Raw genomic sequence first — 19,063 nt, forward strand, 5'->3', positions numbered from 1 at the left:
AATTTTAATCTTTGCACTAACATAGTGAGTGCTGATTTTGTTTATGCCAGTCGGTCTGCTTGATCCTTTAACCTTCATCAAGTCATCAAAACAGATTCATGTGCAGACATTAATTTTCCATTAGCAGCGCTGGTTGATCTGACAAGCATAATGTAATCACTTCTCCAGTATGAACATTATGCAAATTTTTTACTTACATATTTATAAATGCATGGATATGCTCTTAAAAGGTTCCTCTGGATATTTCAGTTTCTTGGAGTGATTTGTTGCATGAGTGTGTAACACTAAGCCATGAATGAAGGTGCCCAGATAAAAGGCTCTACAGAGTTCACTTAAAATCACTTGATGTGTTGCGTGCTTCCCAGAACTCTCTGCAGTGAGTTGCGAGTTTTGACAGTGATCTTGTACATCATTTTATTTGGCAATTGCTTTTATTCATAGCGAATTAAATACAATGGGCAAAGTACTTATACGTTTTATAAGTATGCAACTTTTTATGTCCCATAGGAATTGAAAGACAATTTTTTGTTAATAGAGTATTCATTTTTTATTTTTTTTTATTTTCATGTTTATTAATAATTATATACAAATAATAAAATTTATGTAATTCAATATTATAATTGATATATAAGTAATAATTAATATTATCAATCATCGTTATGTTCATATATTTATTGTTTTAAAATGTAATATAATAAAAAACAGCATGCTATGAAGATACATTTATATTCAGCAATGTGTTAAAGTAATATAGGTTTTTATATATTTTTATATTTATGTGACAACAATAAAACTCCAAATTACCAGATCATTAATAACTAAATCATTTGAATTCCATAAATGATTCCCCAAACAGATGGTTATATGCCTGATTTTCTTGCTCAAGCCAGACAAAACCACTAATTAGCAAATGTTACAGTATACACAAATAAAAAGTGAGTAATTTACACTGCGCAAGCAATTTCAGTCTGCTTGATATTTTTTTTCCCTAGATTAAATAGATATAGATTACATTAAATGGGATGGTGCTTTTGATTGGTTTAGGTATTATACCCTCTATTGGAGCTTGTCAGTGTGAACACAAACCCAAGCACATGTGTGGCTCATTAAAGAGCCTTCTAACTCACACTCACAAACACACACACACACCTGTGCTGCAGGTTTGCTCTGTGTTTGTCACGAGGAAGGAAGGTCAAGAACAGGTGTGGGCTGCAAAGTATTCAGTGGTGAAATATATTCTCTTATCCCACTTTAATGTGCAGAGACAAATATAAGTAAGCTATTTGTCCTTATTTTCACCAAAAAGTAAATACTGTGGCTCTGTGGCACTTTCAACATTGCTCTGTTTGTTTGAACACCCTGACACAGTGAAATTTACCAGTGGTGTGAGTTTGGGACTGAACTATCTGTTTTACTGACCAATGTTCAAATTCAGTGTCATTTGTTATTTTTTTTTGCAGTTAAGGTCCTTTCACACTGGACGCGATTTTGGCGCACAAATAATTCGCACAATTGTTTTTTTTTTTTTTGCTGTTTGTGTAATGAGTGCTTCCACACTGAACGCGAATGTGCTGTGGCGAAAAAACTACTTTTATTTTTTCCGCTTCGATGTCAATTTTTTTATTTACTTTTGCAGCGACAGAAAAGGCTTCACACTACAAGAACAACAATTTGACGTAGCATTGCCAACCAACTCAGTTATCACGACTGTATGTTGTGTGAGTTTTAGTCGTTGTATAGTCCTGTGCTGTGTAGGCTAGCAGGCTAAACTATATTTGGGATAGAAAGCTAACACTATTATCGTCAAATATAGAGACAGAGACCGTGTTTACTTTGAAAATGTAACAAAATGTAGTGAGACTATTTAGGGCTGCTTTTAGTATAGGCCTACTATACATTCTTTGTGTGATATCTACAGTTTCTAGTCGAATGATTTTAACTTGTTACTTCGTGTGTTACATGTAATGTGTATTGACATTACAAAACGCACTGTGTTTAGTTGAAGACGCAAAACAACTGTGGAAAAACCTCAGGGACACCTATGTGAGAAAAAGGAGAGAGGAAAAGGAAACTAAAAGTGGACATTAGCATACTCCCCTTCAGACTCTCTGTTCTTTAAGATTGGGTGCACCCAAAACCTTCTTTTCTGTCTTTTAAAGAAAATGAAAAGCTCGTCTTCACTGGATGATGATGATGAAGTGTCCATGTTTTCTCAGCTGTCGGCGCGAAAGTTTTGGAATGTTGAAGCTCTGAACGTCACAGACGTCGCAAATAGATGTGAATGGTTTTGACGTGAATTATTCGCTTTTTCGTTACGCGTCCAGTGTGAAAGGGCCTTTACTGACACTAACTGTGGGACTGAAATCCCGCAACACTAACACGAAGAAGATGAAGTTACAGTATAACAGGTTTTAATAATCCACAAGGCAAATTCCAATTGCAGTCCAACACAACTTACACACTGACGAGACCTGACAAAGAAACTCAAACAGAACTGAACTTAAGTAGTAAAGAAATTACACACACACACAAACCTGAACATAAGGGTGAAATCAAATGAATAATCAAGGCAACTAAGGCAGGAACGGTGCAAAACATGTGTCCATTGTGGTGTGACAGTGGGACTCGACATGAGATGGCATTCAACACCCATTTTATTTTATTTCTGCAGTACAATAGTATATTCAACAACAAACTTTTTTATTTTTTTTATTATAAAACATTCAATTAATGACTGATGGTTGGAAGGAGGGGTTGAAAAATAAGATGTATTGGTGATGTCATAATAATAATAACAACAACTCCATGTTTGGATTTAAGGTTAACATTACTTTAAAAAAGTTTACTTTGTTTGTTTGTTTGTTTATAAACATTATTATTATTATTATTAGTAGTAGTAGTATTGTTATTAAATATTAGTATTATTATGTGTATTTATTTAATGGCTGATTGTTGGAAGGAGAGGTTGAAAGTAATATGTATTAGCAGAAAAGTTCAGCAAATTTTGAAAAAATATTATGAAATGTAATAAATTAATTACATTTTAGTTTCATGTTGATTTTAAATGCCTGTATGGTGCCATTTTAAACATTTAGCATTTTTGTTTCCTCTGACATACACCATTTTGATCACCGTGGAAAAAAGATAATACTGCTTTTATTTTATTCTGAGTGCATTGTTTCCCCCTAAATAAACTGCAGTCAGCTCAGTGGAGGGCTGTTGCCTGCGGTTACCTGCACTAGTTGTCATGGTCAATTATAAAGCTTGTCAGGAGACTGTGGCTCGACTTTCGAGGTTTTGACACCCTCGACCTTGTTTTTGTACGTAAATGGACGTCCTTCCCCTCAGAGAAGCCTACTGATGTGTTGATGGACATTAAGGACTTTAGACTGGTCTGTTCTCATATTAGTTTTTGATACTTCTAGACAAATGTGGCACATCACTTTTCATTCGGTATCTGAAGACCTTTTATGTACATCTGAACCTGTTCAACTCAATCTGTCTAGCCAGTAGCTCTCAGCTTCATTGCTCACTGCATGTGTCCTATTGTAAGGTGAACATTTTTAGACTTCCATGCCGAGACTATAGCGGCTGTTGTTAGCCCCAAGGACTCAAGGCAAATGTCAATTCCTCTTTATTTTTTTAAATCGACTTGCACACATCTCGCATTCCATTGGGTCTTCAGAGCCATTGTCGAGCTTTCAACGGTCAGATAGATCCGACCTCCCACTCCCCTTCAGTCGAACAGCTGCTGAAATAGGCCACTTAATATAAATGCCTGTTTACTGGAGGACTGGCCCTCAAAGGCAATACTGAATCTGACAGACCCTCTAGTGTCTTCAGTCAATAAAATCTTTAAGAGGCCGTTGTGTGCACAGAAGGAGAATTAGATGTTTGATGGAACAAATTTAACATGCTGTGATGGTGGTGTTAAAAATAGGACACACAGAAGAGGAAAATGAACAATGCAGATTCCTCTTGATATCCATAAATCTTCCATGGTGAAGGAAAATAATTGTGCAAAGGCATTTGCGAAATTAAAAATTGTCAGGATCTAATCGCAGCAGTTGTGACTTTTATTTATTAAACTAGTGCTTAACAAATATTAGGACTACTCAGACTAGAAAACCATGAACAGAACAACCGGATGAAATCGACAAGAACAGACAAATGAATTGAACAAAACACAGGGCTTAAATACCAAAGCAAACTAATCAACAAAATGAACAACAGGTGGAAATTATAATCACATCAATGAAAAAACATAGAAAAGAAATGCTCCAGTTACTCATGTAACCTCGGTTCCCTGAGATAACGGGAACGAGCATTGTGTCAGAAAATCTTTTCTGATTGCTATGGGGAAACTCGGTTTTCTCCGAATACTGAAGCCTGATTAGTTCACGTCTATGAATTTCACAGACAAATGGCCTTTCAGCCTGACAAGATGGACAGGGCCGCTCTGCACTGCACTGCACAGCCATCTGGTCAGATTTTCTTGATTGAAGCGCGACAGTGTTGACTCGCGCAAATGCACAGTAGCACAGCATGATACACAATGCTCGTTCCTGTTATCTCAGAGAACCGAAGTTACGCAAGTAACAGGAGCGTTCCCTTTGGATATTGTTCATTTTGCATTGCGTCAGAGAATGTTCTCTGATCGCTATGGGGAGCGGCTGCAAAATGCTGTGCTACTAGTGCAGAATGGAGCCGTTCTGCGAAGCCGTAGCCCGGGGGCATTCAGTGAGGAGGATGAATCGAGGAGGAACTACTAGAATAAGGGTCCTTGTCCAGAAAAGGTAGACTCGGGTTTGTTGACCGGAGTCTGAGGGTATAGCAAGTCTATAAAAAGACTATAAAAAGTCTATAAAAAGACCCTATGCAGCCTGGTCTTGGCCGACAGGAGTTGTGCCTGAAGGGTCGGTACGTCCAGGCTGTAGAACCTGATAAAGGTGGACGCGAGGATCAGACGGCCGCCACATAGATGTCAGCCATGGATTTTCTGCTAGACCACACCCAAAGAGGAGGCCATTCCTCTGATGGAGTGGGCCCTCACTCCTATGGGGCTCTGCAGGTCCAGGGACTTGTAGGCTAGCGTTATCGAGTCCACTATCCAATGGGGCAGTCTCTGCTTCATTGGTGGCAGCCCCTTAGAACAGCCACAAAAGCACACATATAGCTGCTCCGAATCCCTGAATTGGCTGGAGTGCTAAATTTACACCCTAAGGGATCAGACCTGGTAGAGTGAGTGTGGTGTCTGATCACCCACAGTGGAGGGGAGAGCAGAGAGCGATATAATCTGTGGTCTAAAGGGCGTGGAGAGCACTTTAAGCACATAGCCTCGTTAGGCCCAAACTCAAGGCAGGAAGGGTCCACTGAGAGAGCCTCTCGTCCATGGCCTGGTACACATGTAGGACCGCCTTGTGTGTCGGGTGGAGCCAGCCTAGCCGTTTGCGGCGTATGCTCTAGCCTCTAGAGAAGGAAGCTTCGTGTGGCCCTTTTCCTCCTTGCCATCAACTGTGGTGAGGGCCGCTGAAGAGGATGAGTGGACACGTGCCGAATAGGGGGCACACCACGCCTTAGTAAGTTCTTCGTGGACATCCGAGAAGAACTGGGCTGAAAGCTGGGGGGGGCTGCAAGCGGCACCCCTGCTGACGCCGCACCAGCTGCAGGAACCATTCATCGAGGCTGCTGTGGGCGGGCTCTTCCGGAGCCAACCAGTCCAAGCCCAGCTCAGTTACAGTCTTGGTGAGGACACGGAAGAGCTCCAAGTCCTGCCGAGGTCTCGCTGAGTCAGTCTCTCTAGGCACTGGGTGGGCGGAGTAATCACCGGAGTTCGCCCAGTCCTCTGCATGAGATGCGGCCAGAGACATTGAGTCATTACAATCGCCCTCAGAACCGCCCAATGAAACCATGAAATCAAAATGATTCGGTTCAACAGTTACATAGGAAAACAGTCAGAGCAAAAATACTCTTTGAGCAGTCACTCAAAAACAAATCTCAGTTCAGTTTATAACAAAAACTAGCAGCGATCGGATCTTTCCTACCAAATTCCTCAGGTGTTGGTTTGAAACTCAAATCTCACATCAATCAACATTCATTTCGCTGGGAAGGCTCGCCATCTTGGATCATCACGCTGAAATGACGCAGTTCCAGCGTAGAGCAAAAAACCTGACCTGCATATGTAACAGTATTTAGTTCACAACACACGTTAAGTCACTGCTTCTAGTTAAACAACAGTACATAGTAGCACTTGTTACCCTGTTGAACATTCAACTGCTACATTGCCATCGTAATTCGGCAGCTTAGTAAATAATACGCAACCCAAACAAACATAAAACTACTCGTGCATCATCATGAACAAAATATGAACACTAGTAACTAGGGATGCCCCGATGTATTGGCCGCCGATTTTTTATTAATTTAAAAGCATCTATATATCGGCAAAAGCATGAAAAAGGCCTATACTGATGGCTTATTAATTAACTGCTTGAAGGCAATGAGTTGCATGTCTGTTGCATATTCAACGTTTTTCTCTGGGTAAAATAATTAAATACCAAAAACAAAATCAAATCTGTACATATAAAATATAGTTTGTCAGTATCATGGTTACAAAAGATGGAAGCAAAATTGCAAGTAAAACTCAGTTTATTAAGATGAGAAATAAATGTCCGGTGGTGAAGTGAAGCAGACTGATGACACAGGGACTGGATGGTCAGCGAAGGTGTCCGTGAAGTGAAGTGATGCAGACGTGATGATCCAAGTGAAGACGAAATCCAGGTGAACAAGAAATGGTAACGGGAACGGGAACAAGAAACAGGAACGGGAACACGAACACGAACAGGAACAGGAACACACACGGGAGACATCAAACAACGATCTGACAATGAGAGGAGAGTGCGGTGAGGTTTTAAAGGTGCGTGAATAAGCTGCAGCTGGAGTGATGAATGAGATCAGCTGGACAGCTGATCAGTCAGGATGAGCGGTAACGCCCACTCACACACACCCACACACACATAACAACAGTAACACGAGACGAGAAGGAAACAATGAATTTATGAACCGTGACAGTCAGATGTGGATCAGGAGTGGGGAAGTTGTATATCACGTGAGTGATTACTCAACATTCACGTGAGAAATGCGCGTTAAAAAAGTTTACTTAAGACAGCATCAAAGCAAAGGGCATTACCCAAAAAATTATGGAATTTATCGCACTGGATGATCAGCCGTTTTCCGTTGTGGAAGACGTGGGGTTTCGGAGGCTTTTTGAACACCATGAGCCACGTTACTCCCTACCTAGTCGGCGATATTTTTCAGACGTGTGCCTGCCAGACATGTACAATGTTGTAGCCGCGCATATACACGAGCTCTTGGCCACTGATATTTCAGCCATCAGTTTTACAACCGACATTTGGAGCTCTGATGTAAGCCCTACCTGTATGCTCAGTATCACTGGGCAATGGATTAATAAAGATTTCAAATTGCAAAAAATATTGCTGCATGCACAAGAATTTACAGGTTCACACACCACAGAGGCGATCTCTTCAACATTCAACACAATGCTTGAAACGTGGAAAATCGACAAATTCAAGGTCCATGCAGTTGTCAGAGACAATGCAAGAAACATTACAAAGGCAATGGATGTCAGTGATGTTGCGAGTTTACCCTGCGTAGCACACACTTTACAATTAGCTGTCAACGAGGGCTTGTTATGTCAACGGAGCATATCTGACGTGATGGCAATATGCCAATGTAAGAAAAAATTATGTGGATGTCGAAGATCTCAAAAATGAAGTTTATTACAGCAATAGCAGTGGCAAGGTACACAAAGCACGTCATTATCTGAGAAGGTTCTCTGTGTCCCACACCCAGTCCCATTCTACAATTGACTACCATTTGTTCAGGATGTGATCAACCCAAATGGTGAAGAAACAATATAACTTGACTTCCTATCATCTCTATGATAATTAAGCCATTTTGGGGATGAGCTAATTCTAAAATATATTTTGGAGTGGAATCTGGGTCGAGGCAGACTACAATTTCTTACAGTCCTCTCTCAGATGCTCTTGGCCCAAACGAATGATCACATCCACTCCCTTCTCACAGATTACACCTCCCTTCTCTATCGGGCAGGTGCCCAGTGGCGGTGAAGCCCTGCCTTAGGTTGTCCCCCTCTGGCCACCGGAGAATCTTACCCGTCTTTGGGTCGACACCTCATGCACACTGGTTACAGCTCCATCCAATTGGGCAGAATTATCAAAGAGACTCTTCTAAAATTTGGCAATATGATATATAAACATTTTCTTGGGTGTGGGTGAGAAGACATTCAAGAACCATCACAGCCAGTAGGAGTGTCCTAAAGTGATCCTTAAGTTATCTGCAATTCGACGTTTAAACAGAACACAAAACATAATGCATTGGCAAATAATAAGAAAGATACATACACGTACAGACGTTTTAAAGGTTACATTCCAAATTAAAGCAGAATAGACCATATCTAAGTCTCCATCATGCATTTGTTTTGCAAAAATCTTGTCTTTCTTAAAGGCCTTTTTGGGCTCTCACAATGTGTCTATCTTTCCTTTGCCTCAGTGATATTAGCATATTGTTTAGTTTTGATAACTCAAACAATCAACAATCAATAGACAATATATAATGTGTGTGTAGTTTTTCATTTTGTCATGTGTTTTCTGTCCATTTTCTAAGTGTGGACATCCTTTATCCACTTGTTTTCCCTCTATGTGGAAAGACTGCTGTTCCTAATCTCTGAAATAGTTTGTTTCTGAAATCTCCTCTTGTTTCACTTCTCATTGTCCATTCTTTTCTACTTGGACCATAAGTCCTTCTAGACGAAGCAGTCACTCGCAGTTCGAGTCTGTGCCTCTTCATCAGTTCCATTCCATGGTGGGTCTCAGGGTTTCTAGGTCTTTTAGGCCTGGAGTTCTGGATCTTGCAGGTCTGGAAATCTCTGTATTCTCTTCTTTTTCTGGCTCCACTGGTTCTACTTCCTTCTTGTCCTTCAAACGACCAGATCATCTTTCTCCAGGAGTTTAAACATTTCAGACAAACATCTTGATGCTTATATCTGAAACAATAATCAAAAAGAAGAGGTTGCCCCCCTTTTCCCCACAAGCATCTTTTCACATTCAAACATCAAAGTCACAGAAGTTCCATCTCAAAACATCAAACATCGGTAAAAATTATTTCTAAACATAATGCCATTAAAACATTTATTATAAATTACAACTTTAAATTACATATTAATGCTAATAAAACATGTTTCATAAATCATAAAGAATCACCCCCTTGAAAGTAAACCTTTTTCTAAAATGTGTTACTATCATAAAACTAATTCTAATTTGCATCAGCATCTGCTTGTGACTGAGCTACAGTCATGTTGCTCATGTAATGATATGTTTGACAAGGTGTGAATGACTACTTCTTTATTTCCTTTCAACAGTGCCAACTGTGTTTCTAAAAAGCCTATTTTCTTAAGCAAACCACGATAGCCCATCTTTCTTTTGTGTGAAAAGTGACACTGTCTTGCCTTGTTTCCCATCATTCCACAAGCAAAACAAACAACTTCCTGATCTTCCTTTCTTTTCTCCAAACAGTGCCTTGCAATGTGACCATCCTTTCCACATGCATAGCCAAGAATAACACCTTCTGAATCTATTCTTGCAAATCTCCTTGGTCTATGATGGAAACCATTAGACAATGTAGTAGAACATTTTCTCCCGCCAAAGGCAGCAACTGGATGTCTAGATTTGTCAGCTTTCATTTGACTATTTGCATTAGCATTATTGTTGTAAAACTGTGTCATTTTAGCAATAATGTCATTATAATCAGAGAGTGGTGTCATAAGCATTGTCACAGCAGACCGGGTGAGTGGGTCACATTGTTAATCAAGGCAGACTTGAAACTGACATCATTCTTAGTAATATCAGGATTGCCACTGAAAGTTTTAAACATCTCCAATAATCGTTCTGAAAATGCTACTGGATGCTCCCCTTTCCTCATGTGCATCTCAGATATTTTATCCAAATTAACTGAAATCACACCTAAGACTTCAAGCAGTGCCTTTTTACTCTCTGATTTATTAGCATTTCTGTCCTTTACTTTCTGAGTTAAGGCTCCAGACAAAGTGTCAGGCAAGCACATTCTTAACAAAACACATGCATCACCATCTGTTAAATTGTAAACTTCAGCATATTCCTCCAAGTTTTTCAGAAAATCTAATGGATCTTGTTTGGCAGGATCAAATTTACCAATATTCTGGATCACAGTTTCTTGTTCAGTTGGATTAAATCCTCGGACTATGGTAGAGGTCATTGGTTCTTCCCTTCCTTCACTAGCAGGCATAGTCGTAGTAGTATGGACTGGTGCCATGGGAAATCTGACTCTACAGTCAGAGTATTGGCTACTGAATGACTGAGAATCGTTTTCCCAACCCTCAGCCCTGTCTTCCTGCAAATCTGGCATTTCTGGTTACACAATGTGACACCTAACAATGTCTTACTAGGGTTTTTCTCAGTTGTGCCATTCTTTATCATAAACTGACAAGCCGCCTTCGCTTCCTCCAGATTGTTGGACAATGTTTCCACAGATGATTTAAGCATACTATTGTTAGTTCTAAGAAATGCAATCTCATATCGTTTCACTACCAAGGTAATTTTTTGTAGAAATTACCTCAACACTGAGTCGCTCATTTTCAGCCTCTAACTCATCTACTCTCCTCCTAAGTACTTTGTATGAAGCAAAAAGTGCTTGAAGCGCATTAGCAATTTTCCCATTTTTGTTCTTAGGCATTTTGGGATCATTTTCAAACTTATGGCGCTTTTCCATTACCAGCACCAGCTCAACTCGACTCGACTCGACTTGCCTCGGCTCGGCTCGGCTCGCTTTTCGCTCCGTTTTCCATTGCGGATAGTACCTCCACAATAGTACCTGGTCGTCATAGCGACGCCGCAGGAAACTGCCGTGACTTAATCTTCTACGCATGAGACACACCTGCTACCCACACACACAGGACAATGGAGGAAATCGAGTGTATGCTGTTTTTGGATGTTTTGTTTTTGTTTTTGCTGTTTTTTTATTCAGGATACTCCGTCTGGCGCGTGCAATGATGACGCAGTGAATAGTGACGATTCTCTCTGACCAATCAGCAGTCTGTCGTGTTTTCACGTCACATTTTAGTATCGCCTCAGCTCGCCTCAGCCCGCTTAGAACCTCGCCGGAGGTGGTACGAAAAGAAGTACCTGGAAGCAGGTACAGGTACAACTTTTACACAGTGGAAAACCAAACAGAGCCGAGTCGAGTCGAGCCGAGGCGAGCTGGTACTGTGTAGTGGAAAAGCGCCATTAGAGATAGCCCACTTGTACGGTTTATCAACAATATTCTCTATTCCGTCAAACATTCCCTGAGAACCATGTTTAGCGATTTATTTTACAATCATTTCTTCCATTTTCAAAAGTCCCAGTCCCATTCTACAATTGACAGGATGTGATCAACCCAAATAGTGAAGAAACAATATAACTTGACTTTCTTTCATCTCTGATAATTAAGCCATTTTGGGGATGAGCTAATTCTAAAATATATTTTGGAGTAGAATCTGGGTCGAGGCAGACTACAATTTCTTACACCGACGAATAGTAGGCCACTTTAAGCATTCCCCTCTTGCATACTCACACTTACACAGTGTACAAATTCAGTTGGGATTGCAACCAAAAATTATTCAGCAAGACGTTTCAACAAGGTGGAACAGTACTTTTTATATGCTGAGAAGCCTCTTGGATCAAAAGCAAGCAATCACGGCTTATAGTGCAGATTATGTTCTGCCTGTGACATTAACTGCACATCATTGATGTCTATTGTTTACCCATTTGAGCAGCTAACGAGGGAGATGAGTGCATCTGGAGCATCTGCAGCGGATGTGATTCCATCAATTGTTGCACTAAAGCGGCTACTGAGCAAGAACCTTGAAACTGACCAGGGAGTAAAAAACACACACACACACAAAAAAAAAAACACTACTAGACACGGTGACAAAGCGTTTTGCTAAAATGACTCAGAACCTCTTTATTGTATTGCAACAGTGTTAGACCCAAGATACAAAGATAACTACTTCGATACAGACCAAAAGCATGCAGTATGCATGATGCTGCAAGCACAGCTGGATTTGAGCGACGAAAGTGGTGGAAAAGATGCGGTGTGCCACCCAGAGGACAACCCAAAAGCCAAAAAGTCACGCAAGAACAATGAACATGCACCCAGTCTGTGTGACATGTTCGACGAAGTTCTGGAGGAAAATGTATCACATGGATTTAGGATTAACCCTACCATGCCACAAATGGATGCCTACCTCGCAGAAATCCCAATTGAAAGAAATGAGAATCCTCTTCAATACTGGTGTGTCAATCAAGGTCACTTTCCATCTCTTGCACAAACTGCATGCAAGTATTTGTGTGCACCGTGCACAAGCACCGACAGTGAACGATTGTTCAGTGCTGCATCCAATGTCTTGGACAATAAAAGAAACAGACTGCACTGTGAAAAAGCAGAAAAGCTTCTTTTTATAAAGAAGAACTTGCCCCCATTTCTAAAGCAGCAACCTTAATACTTGATAACAGCAAACAGACTGAATGAACTGTTCATGAGTTTGAAGTTTGTCATGTCATATTTTAATCTATGTTAAACAGTTCTATGTTCATTTGAAATTATTTAATGTTTAGTGTGCACCATGCACAACAACTGAATGAACTGTTCATGAGTTTTTAAGCTAAGTTGTTTTAAATATGATTCAGTTTTTAAGAAGGAAAGTTTTCTTGCAAAAAAACTCTTTGAAGTTTGTCATGTCATATTTTAATCTTTATGTTAAACAGATCTATGTTCATTTGAAATGATTCAATGTTCTAGTCCACCATGCACAAGGACTGAATGAACTGTTCATGAGTTATTAAGCCATTTTATCATAATTGTTTTAAATATGATGCTATTGTTAAGTAGTAATGTTTTATTGCAAAGGTGAATTCTTTGAAGTATGTCATGTCATATTTGCATATTTTTTAAAATCTTTGTTAAACAGATATGGGCCCGGTTTCCCGATAACGCTCACTCTTAGCGCGCTAAGAAAGCTCGAAAGATATATCTTACCAAAGTTGTTTATGTTCCTAAGTGTGTTCCCCGAACCATACCTTAGGAAGCTGCTTAAGATATACCTTCTTACGTGCGACGTTACCCGGCGCTGTCCGTGGCGATGGTGCTGAATTGTTTGATATCGATGGCTCGAGAATCAATTATTCTCTCGTGCAGGGGCTGTTTACAGTGAGGAAAATAAGTATTTGAACACCCTGCTATTTTGCAAGTTCTCCCACTTGGAAATCATGGAGGGGTCTGAAATTGTCATCGTAGGTGCATGTCCACTGTGAGAGACATAATTAAAAAATAAAATAATCCAGAAATCACAATATATGATTTTTTAACTATTTATTTGTATGATACAGCTGCAAATAAGTATTTGAACACCTGTCTATCAGCTATAATTCTGACCCTCAAAGACCTGTTAGTCTGCCTTTAAAATGTCCACCTCCACTCCATTTATTATCCTAAATTAGATGCACCTGTTTGAGGTCGTTAGCTGCATAAAGACACCTGTCCACCCCATACAATCAGTAAGAATCCAACTACTAACATGGCCAAGACCAAAGAGCTGTCCAAAGACACTAGAGACAAAATTGTACACCTCCACAAGGCTGGAAAGGGCTACGGGGAAATTGCCAAGCAGCTTGGTGAAAAAAGGTCCACTGTTGGAGCAATCATTAGAAAACGGAAGAAGCTAAACATGACTGTCAATCTCCCTCGGACTGGGGCTCCATGCAAGATCTCACCTCGTGGGGTCTCAGTGATCCTAAGAAAGGTGAGAAATCAGCCCAGAACTACACGGGAGGAGCTGGTCAATGACCTGAAAAGAGCTGGGACCACCGTTTCCAAGGTTACTGTTGGTAATACACTAAGACGTCATGGTTTGAAATCATGCATGGCACGGAAGGTTCCCCTGCTTAAACCAGCACATGTCAAGGCCCGTCTTAAGTTTGCCAATGACCATTTGGATGATCCAGAGGAGTCATGGGAGAAAGTCATGTGGTCAGATGAGACCAAAATAGAACTTTTTGGTCATAATTCCACTAAACGTGTTTGGAGGAAGAAGAATGATGAGTACCATCCCAAGAACACCATCCCTACTGTGAAGCATGGGGGTGGTAGCATCATGCTTTGGGGGTGTTTTTCTGCACATGGGACAGGGCGACTGCACTGTATTAAGGAGAGGATGACCAGGGCCATGTATTGCGAGATTTTGGGGAACAACCTCCTTCCCTCAGTTAGAGCATTGAAGATGGGTCGAGGCTGGGTCTTCCAACATGACAATGACCCGAAGCACACAGCCAGGATAACCAAGGAGTGGCTCTGTAAGAAGCATATCAAGGTTCTGGCGTGGCCTAGCCAGTCTCCAGACCTAAACCCAATAGAGAATCTTTGGAGGGAGCTCAAACTCCGTGTTTCTCAGCGACAGCCCAGAAACCTGACTGATCTAGAGAAGATCTGTGTGGAGGAGTGGGCCAAAATCCCTCCTGCAGTGTGTGCAAACCTGGTGAAAAACTACAGGAAACGTTTGACCTCTGTAATTGCAAACAAAGGCTACTGTACCAAATATTAACATTGATTTTCTCAGGTGTTCAAATACTTATTTGCAGCTGTATCATACAAATAAATAGTTAAAAAATCATACATTGTGATTTCTGGATTTTTTTTTTTAGATTATGTCTCTCACAGTGGACATGCACCTACGATGACAATTTCAGACAATTTCTAAGTGTGAGAACTTGCAAAATAGCAGGGTGTTCAAATACTTATTTTCCTCACTGTATGTGAGAAAGCGGTGATCTTTATAAATGAAGCACTTCAGAAATAGTTGAAATTGCAATTTATTATGATTATTGGATATTATAAAAAATAATCCAAACTATAATAGCCTATAATAGCCTAGCCTACATATTTTAAAATTGTAACATATATTGCTGCCACAATAACCTTTTCAAAAATTTACGTGCCTTCTTCTCTTTCCCATTTTTGTTCGCTGAGGTGGAGCTGCGATGAAATATTGTTCTTGTAAATACTTTCCAGCATTTCAGTAATAAAAGTTTACATCTTGCTCGGCAGTGATCAAAAAGGATTTAAACCGTGAATTTTGAATCTCTTGTAAACTCAGAGATGTGGATTCAGACGGCAATTAAATTACCACACGACCTGTTTGTCAAAAAACAGAAGGTACTAATTTGGCCAGGGATTTTTACGCGGGTTGGGTGAGAAAAACACTGATATTATGGATTCGGACGGCACTAAAATCACCGACTTACCCCTGTAAATGTTTAAAATACCGGACGAGCCCATGAGAAACAATATTACCGTCCGAATAGGACTTAACTGACAGTAGCCTATGCTTTCACTGGCCTTTAAAAGAGCGTTTTAATTAAATTAATAATATTGCATAATAATATAATTAAAAATCTAACAACAATCAGTGTAATGACAATTTTATTCTTTGCATGAAAACACTTGAATTAGCCTAATTTAATACTGTCTGGGTGTATTAAAACTTCAGAATTATATTCATATAGACCTGCAACAGTGATAAGGTAAAGCTAAGAGTGGTCCAGACCAACCTTACGAAAGTGTGACTTACAGAAGATATACTTAGCGAACGCACGTTTCGGGAATCATGCCATAAGGTTAAGAGAGAGGTTAAGGAACAGGTTAAGAACTACTTAGAGATAAGAACGCTTTGGGAAACCGGGCCCTGATCTATGTTCAATTGAAATGATTTGATGTTCTGGTGTGCACCATGCTCAAGCGCCAACAGAAAACCATTATTCAGTGCTGGCTCAAATGTCTTGGACAATAAAAGAAACAGACTGCACTTTAGTGGGGGAAAAGCAGTCAATCTTTTTCTGAAGTAGCAAAATTTATACTTGATATATAAAGCAACAGCACTGGCATTTGTTAAGTTTATTAAATAAATATGTTCTATTATATGTCAAATATGAGTTCATGTTGTTAATTAAAGAAATATTGGATAGCAAAAATCACCTCTGAAGGTTGTCATATTGTATTTTTTTTTTTATCTTTGTGCCTCTCTTATAATGTTGGTCAGATGAATGTTAAATGGATCCAATCCATGTTCAGTGAAAATAATTTGATGCAGAAATAAACTAGCTAGTACTGTATAGTATTGTACGCAAGTGAAAAATATCGGTATCGGTATCAGCCAGTAGTTGAAATCGGTATCGGCCAAAAATCCTATTGGTGCATCCCTACTAGTACCCCATTATACACATTATCTTTTAATCATTATATCTATTTTTCCTTGTAAACATGTAGATCTCATCAGCATTTCATTATAACAAAGAAAATAAGTTCTCTTACGAGAGGTCTCTTGTACTGCGTAATATCTTACGCTAGGGGAAAATCTCTTTTCCGCGAGATATTGAAGCCAAAAATTATCCTTAATTTTGAAATAATGTAAAAGGCGTTGCGGCAGCATGCAGACATAGGCAAGATGGCTCACGCGCCTATTGGCTGCCCTGCGGCAACTACAGCAGCCTATCGAGAGAGGCCCCTCGTCAGATCCAATGGGGGCGCTTCGCACCTACTGCGTCACGTCCCGCCGAAACAGGCGCGGCTTGGGCCTATAAATACAGCTCGACAGGCTGATAGAATCTGATTTTTCATCTCTTCAGCGAAGCTCTCGCATCGCTGGATCCTGAGAGGAAGAAGCCTGGGTGAGGATCACGCAGCTCTCGCGCTTGCTGACGGCGGCTGCCCTCACTGCGAGCTGATGCCCATGGTGACTCTGAGGACTCGCCTGGCATCTTTCTCTGAGACTGCACCTCCGCTCGCTGCGGTGCCGCGCCATAAAAGCGTTGTGCTCAGCGGGTCCTGGAGCTCCTCCAACCCGCAAAAGCTCGCCGGTTCACCCACCAGCTTCGCCGCCTGCTTCGCCCGAGTCTCTCACTGACGGACAGCGGCCGCCGTCTGCCGCCGCTTCCGTCATGGATGACGATGAAGAAGCCACGTCTGTGGAGGATGACAGCTGCTCTATCCTCGGGCAGTGAGGACTGGTCGAGCTCTGTGGATCTCGCTCCCTCTGCTCGCGAGCCTTCTAGGAAAAGGGCCAGCATTGAAGCAGAGCTGATGCGTCTGATCACGCAGGCCGTAGCGAGCCTCGGCCTTGAGTGGTCGACGCCCCGAGGAGCCTGCGCACAACCGGCTGGATGGATGTTTCCTGCAAGGGGACCGCGTTTCACCTCTTCCTAGCCCACCTAGGAAAACGACGGTGTTCAAGTCCCGCTGCGGCCAGACTTCCACCAAAACTTCTCGCTCGTTCAGTTCCAGAAAATGCGACTGTTCCAGTGTATTTTGCAGAAAACAAGCCGGTACCACACAGAATGCGTACCTCTGTCTCAGCTGCATTCTCCGTGGTGGACGGTGCTAAAGACAAAGGATACCATTCTCTTCCTCCTGTGGAAGAAGCTGTAGCGGCCCATCTTTGCCCGCCCTCCACTGGACGGCGTGCCAAGATAGCGCTACCATCTAAAGCTTCCTGCCTAAGCGCTCCAGCTCCGCAGCAGGCCGCTCAACACAGCCGTCTGCTCGAAGCTCCCAGCCGCAGCCTCCGCCCGCCACCGCTTCTCAGCGTCGGCAGGCCTGGGACCCGAGACCACGCTCTTGCTCTGTTGGCCGCTGCCCCCCTCCGCGTGGGCCCCGGCCTAAGACTAAGATAAAGCCCGAGGCCTCAAATTCTTCCTAGCCCGCCTATGAAAACGATGGTGTTTAAATCCCGCTGCGGCCAGACTTCCACCAAAACTTCTCGCTCGTTCAGTTCCAGAAAATGTGACTGTTCCAGTGTATTTTGCAGAAAACAAGCCGGTACCACAGCCCGTTTGCCTGCACACAAACGCCGGTTTTACGGCGACCCAGATAAATCTCATAAAGAGTGTACTTTCTGGTATTCCGGCCACGGCCGATGGTGTTATGAGTGTAGTAAAAATGCCCACGGTCCAGTGCTCATTCCTACACACAAGAACAGCCCACCACATTCCAGGTCTCGCACACATAAAATCGACTCATGTCGATTGTGCATTAAATGTAGTGAATGTGCCCACGACCCAGTGCCCACAAACACTACACACTGCATGTCTCACGGTTTCTGTAAAAACGAAACCAACGCACATACAGTCAGCTCAAGCCGACGGTGTTTTCAGTGTAGTAAATGTGCCCGCTGTCCCGCGCACACATTCACTAACAGACATGACAAGCCCCACGAGGCTCGCCCCGCTCGCTCTCTCTCAGCAAGCCGCCATAGGAGAGTCGAGCACGGGCAGGCTGCCCGCTGTGATCAGTGCGCCCCCCGCCTCAAACGCTGCAAGCACGGCGTCTATGTTACAGCATACCGAGGCTCTCCGGTCGCCACGATGTCGCGGCCAGAGCCCAGATCTCATTCAACCCCTAGCTATGGGCAAAGCTTCCCGGGGGATCAGAATGAGTGCTGAACATTATAGAGAGAGGCTATTCGCTACAGTTCGCTCGACGTCCCCGCCGTTACGCGGCGCGAATCGAAACTACGGTAGAAAAGGAAGTAGCACATCTACTTCGAGCCGAAATAGCGAAACTGTTGAGCAAAGGGGCCATAGAGCCTTTATCTCAAGCTCAGAGCGAAGGGGGTCTATACAGCAGATATTTTCTGGTACCGAAAAAAGACGGGGGTCTCAGACCCATTCTAGATCTAAGACAGCTGAACAAAGTGCTTTCGAAACGCCGGTTCAGAATGCTCACAACCAGGAAAATCCTCACGCAAATTCGCCAAGGGAACTGGTTTATGTCAATAGATCTGAAGGACGCGTATTTCCAAATACAAATAGCGTCACGTCACAGGCGATTTTTGAGATTCGCCTTCGAGGGCCAGGCATATCAATACACAGTCCTGGCGTACGGCCTGTCCCTAGCACCCCGT

The sequence above is a fragment of the Abramis brama genome (genome assembly GCF_963993115.1).
Source record: "Abramis brama genome assembly, chromosome: 19".
NCBI lineage: Eukaryota > Metazoa > Chordata > Actinopteri > Cypriniformes > Leuciscidae > Abramis > Abramis brama.